At 37.7% G+C, this 12551-nt stretch overlaps 1 protein-coding gene across 1 annotated transcript in view; it reads left to right on the top strand.

Moving 5' to 3' along the window:
• The window catches only part of LOC6618595 (high affinity cGMP-specific 3',5'-cyclic phosphodiesterase 9A), a 107740-nt gene that overhangs the window by 23157 nt on the left and 72032 nt on the right, over positions 1 to 12551 (top strand). The window contains exon 3 of the mRNA XM_032726597.1: positions 3967 to 3995. The gene's annotated coding sequence lies outside the window, so the exon portion shown is untranslated. The remainder of the gene's footprint in view (positions 1 to 3966; positions 3996 to 12551) is intronic.

Here is a 12551-nt window from a genome sequence, read left to right as displayed (position 1 = left end):
AGACTGATAAAATACGATTAATTAATGTGTCAGATTCAGCCAAGGTAATTTTTTTTTGTTTGCCTGTAGGCAAATAAATAAATTGCTGTGATTTATTTAATGACCAAAGGTGTTATTGTGAAACAATAAGTTTTTTGTATTTGCAATGGCTTTCAATGAATAGTATTAAATACAAAACTTGCTCAAAAAGTGATCATTTTGTTTGTATGTTTGTACTACTTAAATAATTATTGTTTCTACCCTCTAGGCAATAATAAATGTTGCATAATCTAACAACTTTTCCCCATTACCTACACATTTCAACTTTTTATCCTTGCCATTTGGCCACTAATCCGATATCTGTTTAAATCTGCAACTCGGCTGGTTTGCTGTTGTGTGTTTTTAGGCGTGTGAGAAAACAGTGCGGAGAAATGGAAAATGTGGAAGTGGGAGAAAGTTGAGAGCGGGAGGGAATAACACGATGTGACACAATCATTTGTCATATAAAACTGCGAGTGTGTGTTGAAAGGAAGACATGATAAAATGGCCGCTTAGGCACTGTCAGCGGTACAAATGCAAATACACACACACACACACACAGTCACTCACACACACAATGGCACACTGACAAATGGAACAGTGACGAGCAACAATGTTGTCATGTAAATGTCTTCATTTTTTCAGCTCCATGGGTTTGTTTTCCGCACCATCCCCTTTCCAGCACCTCATCCCCCCCTTCCTAGCCCGCATATCGATGCCTATCAATCATATGCAAATAAGCGATTTAAGCCAGCCCCGTCTAATTGCCATCGATTAGAGAGAGAGAGGGAGAGATCGAGCGAGAGAGAGAGAGGCGGTAAAATAGAAGGGGAGTGGGTCGTGTATTTTTACACCCCAAACGATTTGCGATGAATCAACATCACTCAACTGACTTGTTAATTGTCCGACATTGCCATCAATTTAATTTACAATCTCTAATTATGCTACATCAATTTTTATTTGCCTTCGCTCAGGCCGAGCATTTAATTGAAATGCTCTTTGATAAATATTGCATATATTTCAGAAGTGTAACATGTTTACCTCTTAAACGTTTTCATTCGACTTTGCAAAATTCCAAGTAAATATAATCTAAGCTAGCATTTCAAATTTAATATGAAGTTGGTAAAAAGTTAATTAGTGGATAGCAGAACTGATTAAATTTAAAATTTCTGCATTTTTATTGGCTAAAATAATCTATACTTTGATCAATTCTTTAAACTGTTGCTTAAAATTTTTTATAAAAAATGTAATATGCTAAAATTGATTGTGGAATCTTAATATTATAATCTTATATAATATATTCTCGATTTAGCATCTGCTTGCCGCTTCTCTTTTTGTTTTTTTCCCAGCTCATTAAGTCAACTTGAGCTTAATTGTTATTTGCCATTATTGACTTTGATTTGATTTGATTTGATTGATTTATCGGCGATAAGACCTCTCCGCCTTAAGTTTTGTATTTTGCTCGATTTCGATTTGATTGCATTTGCGATAAGCCGATTGACAATTGACGTGATTGACACTGCCCACACTCTTCCTTTACTCTAAAGGCTTATTTACTTCTTTTTGCCCAGTATTTTCGCCCTCAATATCGGAACATTAATATATTTCTTATTTTATTTACTTACATACATAGATTTTTTGCTACCGTTGATAGTTGATATCACGTTTGATGGAGTGTCCGACTTGGGTGGGACAATTATTGATGACACTATTTAGATGGCTACTTGTCGCCGTTGTCGCGACATTGCGTAATGTTCGCCGTCGTCGTCATTTGATTGCCTTTGATTAATTGCCGGTTGATATTGGGCAAAAATTTTGGGTCTAAATTCCAGATGGAAAACGGAGTCGCTCTAATTGCCAAACGCCGCAGCGTGTCGGCCATCCAAGGCATTCATCTTGCCACAATTTCCACATTTTCCGCAGTTTTCCTCGTTTGCTCTCTTGGCCGCCCACTTGTTTTCTTCACCGCCTTATTGACATTGGCAGCGCAAATATTTGGGATGAACCAGAAAGGTGTCGACCACAAAACACTTGGCTAACTCGGGCGAAGACATTGGCTAACTCGAATAGGCATAGGTAGTACCTCTTAATTGGATTTTACGGCATGGACTTTTACTTCAAACAATTAAAAACCCACTCGAAATAATGCCAATACGAGGTATTTGTATTATATGTTGAAATTATTAAGTGTTAAATATATTTTGTTTTTTTGTTTGCGAGTTAAGTTGTACTGAAAGCATTATTTACTCAATTTAAAATTAAGGCATTCTTAATATAAAAAGAGACAGCAAAAGGGCGTAAATAGCACGGTAGTAAAACAAATATTTCCAAAGTGAAGAAGGGTCTCATTAAGTTAAGTTAAGTGTTAAATATATTTTGTTTTTTTGTTTGCGAGTTAAGTTGTACTGAAAGCATTATTTACTCAATTTAAAATTAAGGCATTCTTAATATAAAAAGAGACAGCAAAAGGGCGTAAATAGCACGGTAGTAAAACAAATATTTCCAAAGTGAAGAAGGGTCTCATTCGCGTGATCAATTTGGAAATATAGCAAACAATATCCTGAATCGCATTTCGCCCTCGCAGTTGCCGCGTCTTTGTGGGCTAATTTGAATTGATATACCCCTTTTTATTTGATGTACTTATATAATACATATATTTGACAAAGAACGACCCCCGCTGGCGTAGAATGTGTTAAGTATTTGCCAAATATACATATTCTCGCCCCAACCACACATACATATACATATACGAGTATACCTGTGTAAGGGAATCCAGTCAATAAAGATTACGGCGACTTTTTTATGGTTTCATAATCCAAAAAGGGAAACGCTTGAAGTTGTAACTAGACCGCGGCATTTCGTGAAAGGTTGGGGCTCGAAAAAGGGAAGGGTCATAATGGCAGGCTGGGAATGCTCTTTTTTTCTGTTTAGTTGGTGGAGCTTTTGCTTTTACACACTTTTGAGCTGGTTTTACACTCGTTAATTGTAGAGTAACCGCCGACTGTTCTCTAAAAGAATCAATAAGATATTTGAACAAATTATGAGAAGTTTAATTCTTTTCAGGCAAATCCCATATTGACTCTAATGAGAACGAGAAAAACCTGTCACTGACGATTTATTCCTTCAGTTTCGATTTCATGTGCTGCTTGAGGTCCTGTTTTCGTTTCCTCGGCAGCTAAGGGATGCTCAATTTGCTGCAAATCGTGCATAAAATTTGAGTGTGCATTTGGCCTTCTCGACTCAACTCTTCTATATGTTCCTTCTCGATCGAGATGCCGTTTTTGGATGGCCATTGCCAAAGTCATTCCGAAGTACCCGTCGTCATAATCATCGGACGGCAGTGTGTTTGTGTGTGTGTGTGAGTGTATTGGCATGTTTTAATTAAACGAAATTGCTTGTATCCCATTGATGGCTTAATACGGGTCACATGTACGCCTATCGGTGTACATGAGCGTGTGTGAGTGCCTCATTGCCCCAGTGTGCGATGGTGTGCGTGCTGTGTGAGCTCTGCCAGTTGAATACTCACTTAGACGAACAGCAAGAAGGACACGAGCAGGACACCAGGAGCAGCCAATTAATTTGGTGACAATACGAAACAGCAGCAGCAAATTAACGAATTGGAAAAATAAACAAAACAACTGGCTAACATACGATATAACATCAAACTGAATGGACACACAGATGCACCAGTAGACACTCAACTAAATTAGTAAATCATAATGGAGCCACATACATATATTTCAATGCGAATTAAGCACAAAATTCTGTCTACTCTGCACCAGGAGAAAAAAAAGTATCAAACAAGTACCGAATAAAAAAAAAATGAAGTATCCTTAAGTATATCTCATTATTATCGATTGTTTGGATAAAATGGCATATCTGCATAAAATATTCGATTGTGCATTTTATGGCAAAAACATTAACATTACGTTTTTTTTCTTGTTTCAGGTGGACCTTTGAGGTTGACAGTACTGCAGGTGAGTTTTGGACACATCAAATTATTAGCAGAGCGTTTTCCAAAAAGCTACAAAATCAACAAAATGCCTTGCCCTAGCCATTCATAATTTATGCATATGCACCCTGCATTTTCCGCCATCGAAAAATGTTTCGAATTTTCCAAGAGCGGAGCCTGCGATGATAAGATAAACTTGCTGCACACTCCTCGCCGCCTTTTGTTGTGCGTGTGTATTGTACTTGGGTCATTGTTGTAATGCCATAACAATCAAGTGAAATTACGCTAAATGACACGCTCATTACGGCCCTTCGTTTTTGGGGTGGCTTCCTGTGGGTGGCAGACTGGTGGGTTGGTTGGGTGGGCAGCTGGGCAAAAATCATTGCCTACTTATGAGCGCCTCGAATGGAGCAAGGGGAAGGAGGTGTGGGAGAGGGCGGGTTTGGCCCATTTATTATTTAAATATAAAACATACAAATAAGCGCTCGAAGAAACGCGTTATAACACTTTCTCGCACACACTTATTTGCATATCAGAATGTTCATTATGTTGTCAAATGAACAATAAATGTCAATGCCATCTGCATTTCTTTATTTTTCCCATTGTTTGTTTGCCAAAAAAATGGAAGATGATTCTGTGACAACGCTTTAAACGCTTTTATTGGCTCTTTAAATTGGCCCAAGACCAGGAATATTATACATCGAACGGAGGCAAAATGTATATTACGCAAAATATGCCAAGGCGGACCAACTTTGCTTTGACCAGAAGCTTTTGAAGTTTTTCTCACCAAAGTCTCTAGCATCGCCATTTCTCCCGCTACCACCCCAAACCACCTCCCCCTCCCCCCCTGGACTTTCTCCTGTTGCTGGCAGAGAAAGTGAAAGTAAAGTGTAATTAGGTTTGTTTTGCGTGGCTGTCTGCAAATGAAATGCCTGATGGACAAGGCGGTCCAGGATATTCAATGATTATTATTATTATTATCATTATCATTATTAATATTATTATTAGTATTATAATCAGGCGGTCGTTCATCATATTTAAATTTGGCAGGCATTGGCCAATTATCTTAAATAATAAATTCAAGTAGCAAACAGCAATTGCAAATAAGAATCCAATTTATTAAGGTTTCATAGCTTTAATATTGTGCTATAAAACTCGTTCGTGCGTGCGAAAAAATAATGAATTTAATCTTTAATGGTGTCATACTTTGCTTAACTAAACACCAACTGCAAGCCGTTGTCAGGATGATTTCAAAGAAACTATTGAATAATACACCTGAATGGGGGGCCTTGAGTAAATGTGATGAACAAGTTTGCCAGACGCTAAACATGCTTTCTGAAAAAAATAGAAAAAAAAAAACATAATAAAAAGAAGGAAACAGCAAACTAAGTTGAAGATGGTAGATATTCATAGAAAATACCAAAGACGTCGCGAAAAATGTACTAGAAATAAAATATCTAGCTTGGAATTAAAAAACTAATAAAATAAATTAAAAAAATCACTGCAAAATATAATTTACTTATTGTATAAAAGAAAAAAACAAGGCATGCAAATGCACACAAACCTTCAATCAGCTAACCAAATATAATACTTTTGGAATTGATAGTATATTTTTTTGGGTCTTAAACTTAAGACATCGCCAAATAATCGCCATAATCCAATTAAAATACTCGTTGCAAGCCCACAGCAAATAAATGTTTATATATTTTTCAAATATTTCCAATAGCTTGAATATTATTACTCAATCGCCTGGGGGTGAAGCGAGGGCATTCGATCGAAGCCCAAGACCTGGGACACGCTATCGTTCAGATACAGATAAAGACGCCAACAAATATTGAAATCCGTTTGTCTGTTTGCTGATGGCCAAGTGTCGACTGTCGTCTGTTATCGGCCATAAATATAAATAAGCGAGACAAAGTGCTTAGCACTCATTGCGCCTACGATACCATCAAAGGGTATTAAAAATCCAAGACGAAAAACAAAGGAACAATGCCGCCCACTTTCGCAATATATAAATGGCAAAAGACTGCCATTCAAGCGACTCAGTCAGTCAGTTAATAATATTGAGTGAGCATATAATCTGTTAATAAGCGTTTTATATGCCAAAATAATTTGATTTGCATGTTGGGTCGCGCAATGGTTGTCGATTTCTGTCACGAGGCCTCCAAGAAAATGGGAAATTGTGCCGTTTTGGGGAACGGAGATGGGGATGAAAATGGTGGCATGCTTGAGTTCATGTAATTAACACGACGACCGAGTTTACGGCGGTATCACAATTTTCTTATGCTGCCTTAATGCCGAATAACACTCATTTTCATGGGGTTCGACCATTATCCATTTAAAAGACTGCTCAAGTGTTGAGTTCATTGGCTTTATAAGCAATGAACAGATATCACAGGGTGGATATTGGGCATCAATGTATAAAAAAAGAACGAAATTATTCGTTTGATAACAACAACAAGACAACTTAACAAATGCGAAAGCTATGGTAAATCCTCGATTTCGATTTAAACGAAATCTCAATTAATTTACCTGCGCTTTGATTGATTTATTCGAAGAGGAACCCACGAGAAACTCGACACTAAATGTTGCCAAGCGATTCGATGGTCAATATTATTGCTTTATTAACCTGCAAGTGGAATTGATGGAAATAGACACAAAACATAAAAAAATACTCGCAAAACTTGGACATGTGTGGGCTCACCAATTTCCGACGAAAGCTGTTTTTATTATTATTCGAAAGTAAAGCCGACCCAAAAAAAAAGTAAGAAAAGTAAGAAAAAAACACCGGATCTGCATGCCAAAAAAATGACCCAAATGACTGACCGAACTGACTGATTGACTGACTGACTGGCTGAATGACTGACTGAGTAACTAACTGACTAGCTCGCCAGCTGAATAAGTACTTAAAGCAATGGCAAACATTAGCATAAAGCTGGGCTATCATTTCCAAGTGCGTTCCTTGCTTTTTTTTTGACATGCCTAGTGTTTCACCAGCTTTTCCCTTTCGCAATTTTCCATTTTCTTGCCGTGGTTGTTGCTCTTGTTTTAGCTGTCGTTGCTGGGTTGTGGCGAATAAGGTAAATATCAGGCTAACGATAAGTAGCGATGCTGAATATGAAATCCACTGAATGTACGAAAAGGTCCACACAAAACAGGCAACACGAAGTTTTCGTCCTTTGCATAGTTTTATGATAAAATTGCTTGATTTCGATTAAATTACAAAATATAATAATACTCGTTTTTCGGTAGAGCGGTATTCTAGTCTAGAATGTCTGAAAGGACATTCTATAGAAATACTCCAAATGGCATCATGACATCTGATATGATGTTGTTTGGGAAAGTCCATGCAGCAATGCACTTTTTCCGGCCATCTGGCTGGGAATACTGGTCCATAAAGTTTAATGATCCATACACAACGAAGCTCCTAAAGTGAGATTTCGGCAAAACTTATCTTTGCCATTTTTATATATTATTTCATATATTTTTTCTGTAAGCCCAATATAAAGAGTAGTCTCTTGCCTAATAAATAAATACAAATCTAAAATACAAATCAGCTGGCACACGAGAACAGCCAGGAGCGAGAAGCCACGAAAGCGTCCTCGTCCTCGGCGGTGTCCTCGCTAAATCTCAGGTATGCAACAATGGCCACAGAAGCGCCAGCAACAACACCAACAACGCCCAAAAAGGATATTTTCGGTAGGGTAACTCAAGGATACCCTTTCAGCAAATTTTAATTGCAATAAATCAGTTACTTTTGATTGAATTCCCAAATAAAATATTGTTTGAATTATTAAATTCTTTGAATATTATCCCTAAATAAGGAAGTTTATTAGGAAATCTAAGAAAGTATTTCTTTAGAAATTTATAGAAGTATGATAAACGCTAAAAACAATAGCAAATGATATAAAAATAGATGGACTTCTTTGAAGAATATCGGCAGACAAAAACAACAACATGAGCATAAGGAGCATAACGTGTGAAACATAAGCAGGCAACTACTTCTCTCTTTCACTCTAGCTCTTTCCCGCTTATGCTCTCTCTTTCGCGCAGGCGCCCCGAGAGCGGGAAAAGCTTTAGATTTTCCGAAAATATTTTTTCCTCTTCTTGTTTTTCCCTTTGGCTAGTTTCCTGCGTTTTTTTTTTTTTTTTTTTGTCAAGCATTTTATTTTCGTATGCGCTCAACTTCCTTTTTGACATTCTCAGCCTTGAAAGCTCAGGATGCCACAGCTTTTCTCTCTCTCCCTCTCTTCAGAAGCGGCTCTCAGCTGACTGGATATCCGTTATACGCTGGCTGTTCGCGATTTTGAAATCGCTCGGTTCGTTCAGTTGTTGCTTCACTTCAGTTCTGTTCAGTTCGATTGAGTTTTGAAGCGGTTGGTCTCGAACAGATTTCCCAGGAAGTGTTTTTCTAAAAATTGAACTGCCATTGTGTTGGGTGTGCGGTGTTGTTTGGTTTTAACAAATTATGTGTGTGTAATTAGAAACATTTGTTTTTTATTTAAATTTTCTTGAACAACGTTGCAGCCATTTTTGTTCAAGTTGTCATGACTTAAACTAGTTGCCTATTTGATTAACAATGAAGTTTTGGCGTTTCACAAAGTTCCGGCAAAGAGGCTACTAAGAAGTAAAATTTCAAGTTTTGACTGTTTAAATTTCAAAAAAACATTCATACGTTGCGCTCAAAAAACTGCCTTAGGACTGAAAAACTGTGCTACTTACATACCTGGTATAACATCAAAGGAGTTCTATAATACCTATTTTTGAATTTTGAAAGTTTCGTATATTTTATATATATTTTAATATTTATTATTAAATAACTTTCACAAGAATTTTTAAAACGCCGAAGATATTTCAAAAATCCTTCAAGCTCAACAGCCAGCCAAGTAAAAGCTTTTCGCACAGTTTGTGGTCCGCATTTAGGACACTTTCACTTGCCGCAGCTGTGAGCGAACTTTCCCACGTTATGGTTCTCGGATTTTGATTCGGAATCGAGTTCGGCTTTACCTTCGGCTGGTTAAATCGGTCTCGGTTATTGGTTAGTACGTTTTTGGGGTATGCAAACTCATTTTAGCTTTTGAACTCAGTCAGTTCAAATTTACCAGCGGATTTGTGCGGATTACAAAAACTATTCACACGCACACACGCGCGCATCTCACATATATCAGTCTCTCACACAAATACGAGCCATCAAACATACACACACCTACCGACACATTAACAAAGGAGCGGACTGAAGGTCCTTAAACGAAAGGAAACAAAACAAAGCGTCGGCTAGCAAATAAAAAAAATAGAAAAAATATATTGTAGAAAATAAAAAATAATATTGTCTGGCAATCGTGGTTCAAATCGCAGTCATATCGGATATTTAAATTGTTCAATTTTTTTTCGAATTATTTTCTGGTGCTACCACAGTGCGTATGTGTAATATCTGAGCGAAGAGTGCTAAACAAAAAGTGTGCGAGACCAGACGCCATTATCATCGGCCGGAAGGCGGGCAAAAGACAGATCATTATCGAAATCGGAATCGAAATCTGCACGAGAATCATCGATCAGAATCAGTCGTCTAGTTGGAAAAAAAAAAAAAAACAAAAAACCAGGCAAGTGACCACGCTGCGTATGAGTAATATGTGCCATCCCTCACTTACTTTGTCCCTTTCGCTTTATTTTTTCGAATCCCCCCTCCAATTTTAGTTTTGTTTTTTGTTTTGCTCGCCGCTCTGTTGGCCCTTTGTTTGTTGGGGTTAAAGGCAAACAACAGAAATTAACAAAGGCGAGGGGTGCAAACACAAACGCAAACAAGAACGAGAACAAGAAATTCAAGTCAAGTGCTGCGGCAGTTCTAGATTGTACTTAGCATATACTCTATGTATGTGTGTGTGTGTGTGTGTTTGTAAGCGGGATTTAGGACTAGAACTAGGTTTATTCGCAAAAAAAGGATGGAAACTTTAAAATCGATAGACATGTAGTTTTGAAAATGCAATCTTGGATAAAGAAGCAAATTTTGTGGGTTTTTTTGTTATGTGGTTCATAAAATTGGCTTTTACTATTACTATTACTATTTAATATTTAAAAGTTAAAACACTGTCGTTACAGATTGTTATGTTCAGAAATATCTGTTTAATTCTGTTGGCATGTGTACTGGAAATTCTATGGTTCTACCACATCAGCTGTTGTAAACTGTTCAAAAACTCCCATCACATTCCCATATATTCAAATATACAACCATATTTTCGTTGTCAAAGATCGAAATCCGTAGACAAAGGCGGTGTGTTTCACAAAATATTATTCGCTTTAGCTATTCGAAGCGCAAATAATTACAAATAATTTGCATTTTGACGACGGAAACAGGTCGCTCCTCCTTTCTACACTCGCGAACTCTCTTTATGGCTGATGAGTTCTTCAAACTTTTTCATAATATTTTTAATGGTTTTCCACACTTCGCTGCTGCTGCTGCTCTCGCTGTTGCTGACAGGTCAAATGAATAAAAAAACTTTTACAAAATTGATTTAATCAGTAAAACTGAATCTATTATGTCTGCTGCTTTCCATTCGGTTTATATTGTTCGTCATTGGGCTGAGCATGTGGAAAGTATGCAATGCACGGCATGAAAGGCTGTGATTACGTTTCTTAAATCCATGGGAAAAAAGGGGGACATTTTGCGTGTTCCAGTTGGTGGGTTGCTGTGTGTGTGTGTGTGTGAGTGCTATTAAAGGCCGCAAATTGTACATTAAAATACACATCATCATTACACACGTTTTGGTTCATAATTCTTTTTTTTTTCCTTGCAGCTCTTATATTTTTCCTCCTTTTTTTTGGGTCAGCGCTGTCAAGAGCAATCAGAGACAGGCTGGGCTTGGCCACTAAATAATCAGAGCACACTGCGAGAAAGTTTGGATGAGTGCAATGCGAATTTCGCCTATTAAAGCAAAAAACCAGAGCTAAATCTCTTTGTTCTGCCCCAAAATTTACAAAGCCATAAGTTGCACTTATATATTACACAATCAGCAAACTTAAATATTTTAGTAATTTATTACACTTGTAAAGAAGTGTAACTCGTTTCCGAAAAGTTTCTAATATGTGTTATGACTTTTTTTTCCGTGTAGATCCTTGTAACACCCTTTCGAGGCCAATTTTATACCCTTTGCTTTTGGACAAGCCTTTGACGGGCATGTCATTTAATGTGAGCCTAAGTGTAGGCTATAAATTTTTTATATGCATTTTAACGCATTTCAAGTTATGATTTTCCGCCAGTGCCACGTCGCTAAAACACTCTTTCACACACACATACACACACACTTACCGGCATAAATTTCATTTCATTTGTGTAATGAAAATGAAAGTGAATGCACATGTGTGTATGTGTGTGGATGTATCTATGTCTAAGGATATGACCCAGCACTAGCTTTTCTCTACTTGGACTGTGGCTTAGATGTCTTGCTTTAAATTTTCCTGCCTTTCCTTATTTTTTTCACATTTTATTGAAAGGAAAAATTCGATTTGGAGAGACCGATTTTCCGCCAGATGAGCCTTAAAAAGATATAACTGAATGATCCAACATACGACAGCTGCAAGAAAAACTAATGCTTATCACAAGATAAATAAATAAATAAATCAAATCTCTCGAAATTTGCCAATAAGACTATTCAAATAAAACAGTTGATTTGAGCTCTAAACGATTGGAGACTTAAAGTTCAAACGTCATTGCCGTCTCCTTAAAATCCGTAAAAAATCGAAAAAAAAAACCGGAATAGAGCGCAGAGAGAACATAAAAATTTAATGAGACCAAGGCGGGGCCATAAAGTTAAATCCCCGATTAAAGGCAGCCCAGTATAAAGTGTCACCTTAAGATGGAATCCGATGCAATCAGCTGTTGGAATCCATCCCCCCATTTTGCCCATCTGTCCGTTTGCCCATCTATCCCCCCATCTGAACACTTGCTCCTCCGGTTTCATTAACTTGACACATAAAAGCTTTCGATCTGCTGCAATGATAGTTTTATTTTTGCAAAAAGCAGAAAAACCCAGAGGAAAGTCGAGGGAAAAGCTGGCGGAAAAGCCGAGAGAGGCGGTTGGACTAGCTCTGCGAAAAGGTGACTCGAAATACGTTTTCACCTGGATTTTCGGTAGGTGCTACGGCCATATCAACATACATACATACATACATACATACATATGTACTGATGCGTACCTTAGCACCTATAAATTTTTATGCATAAATATTAAAACGCTGGCGAGAAGGTCCGTGTGGTTTTCGATGTTCTTGAAAATTCCACTTTACGGGCGCAGTGTCCGTGTTTCGCTGCGAGAGCTTGTCAAGCCCATAAAATTATGGAAATTTTCTTGCCCTTTTCCGGCCATTAGAGCGAGATGGCAACGCAGTGCCCCAGACAGGGACAGCATCATGGACGACTGACCATTGAAATTGAGTAACTTGTTAGGCATTTAATGTTATGGCATCGTGGTGTCACTTTTCCCAGGCTGTAAACCGAAGTGGAAGGGTGTTTTGATCATATGTCCCCCACTCGGGCGGCTCACCCCCTTTTAGCACCCCCCACTTTTCTATGGGTTTTTATTTTCAT

This window comes from Drosophila sechellia, chromosome X, assembly GCF_004382195.2.
Source record: "Drosophila sechellia strain sech25 chromosome X, ASM438219v1, whole genome shotgun sequence".
Lineage (NCBI taxonomy): Eukaryota > Metazoa > Arthropoda > Insecta > Diptera > Drosophilidae > Drosophila > Drosophila sechellia.
This window is presented reverse-complemented; position numbering and strand designations above follow the sequence as displayed.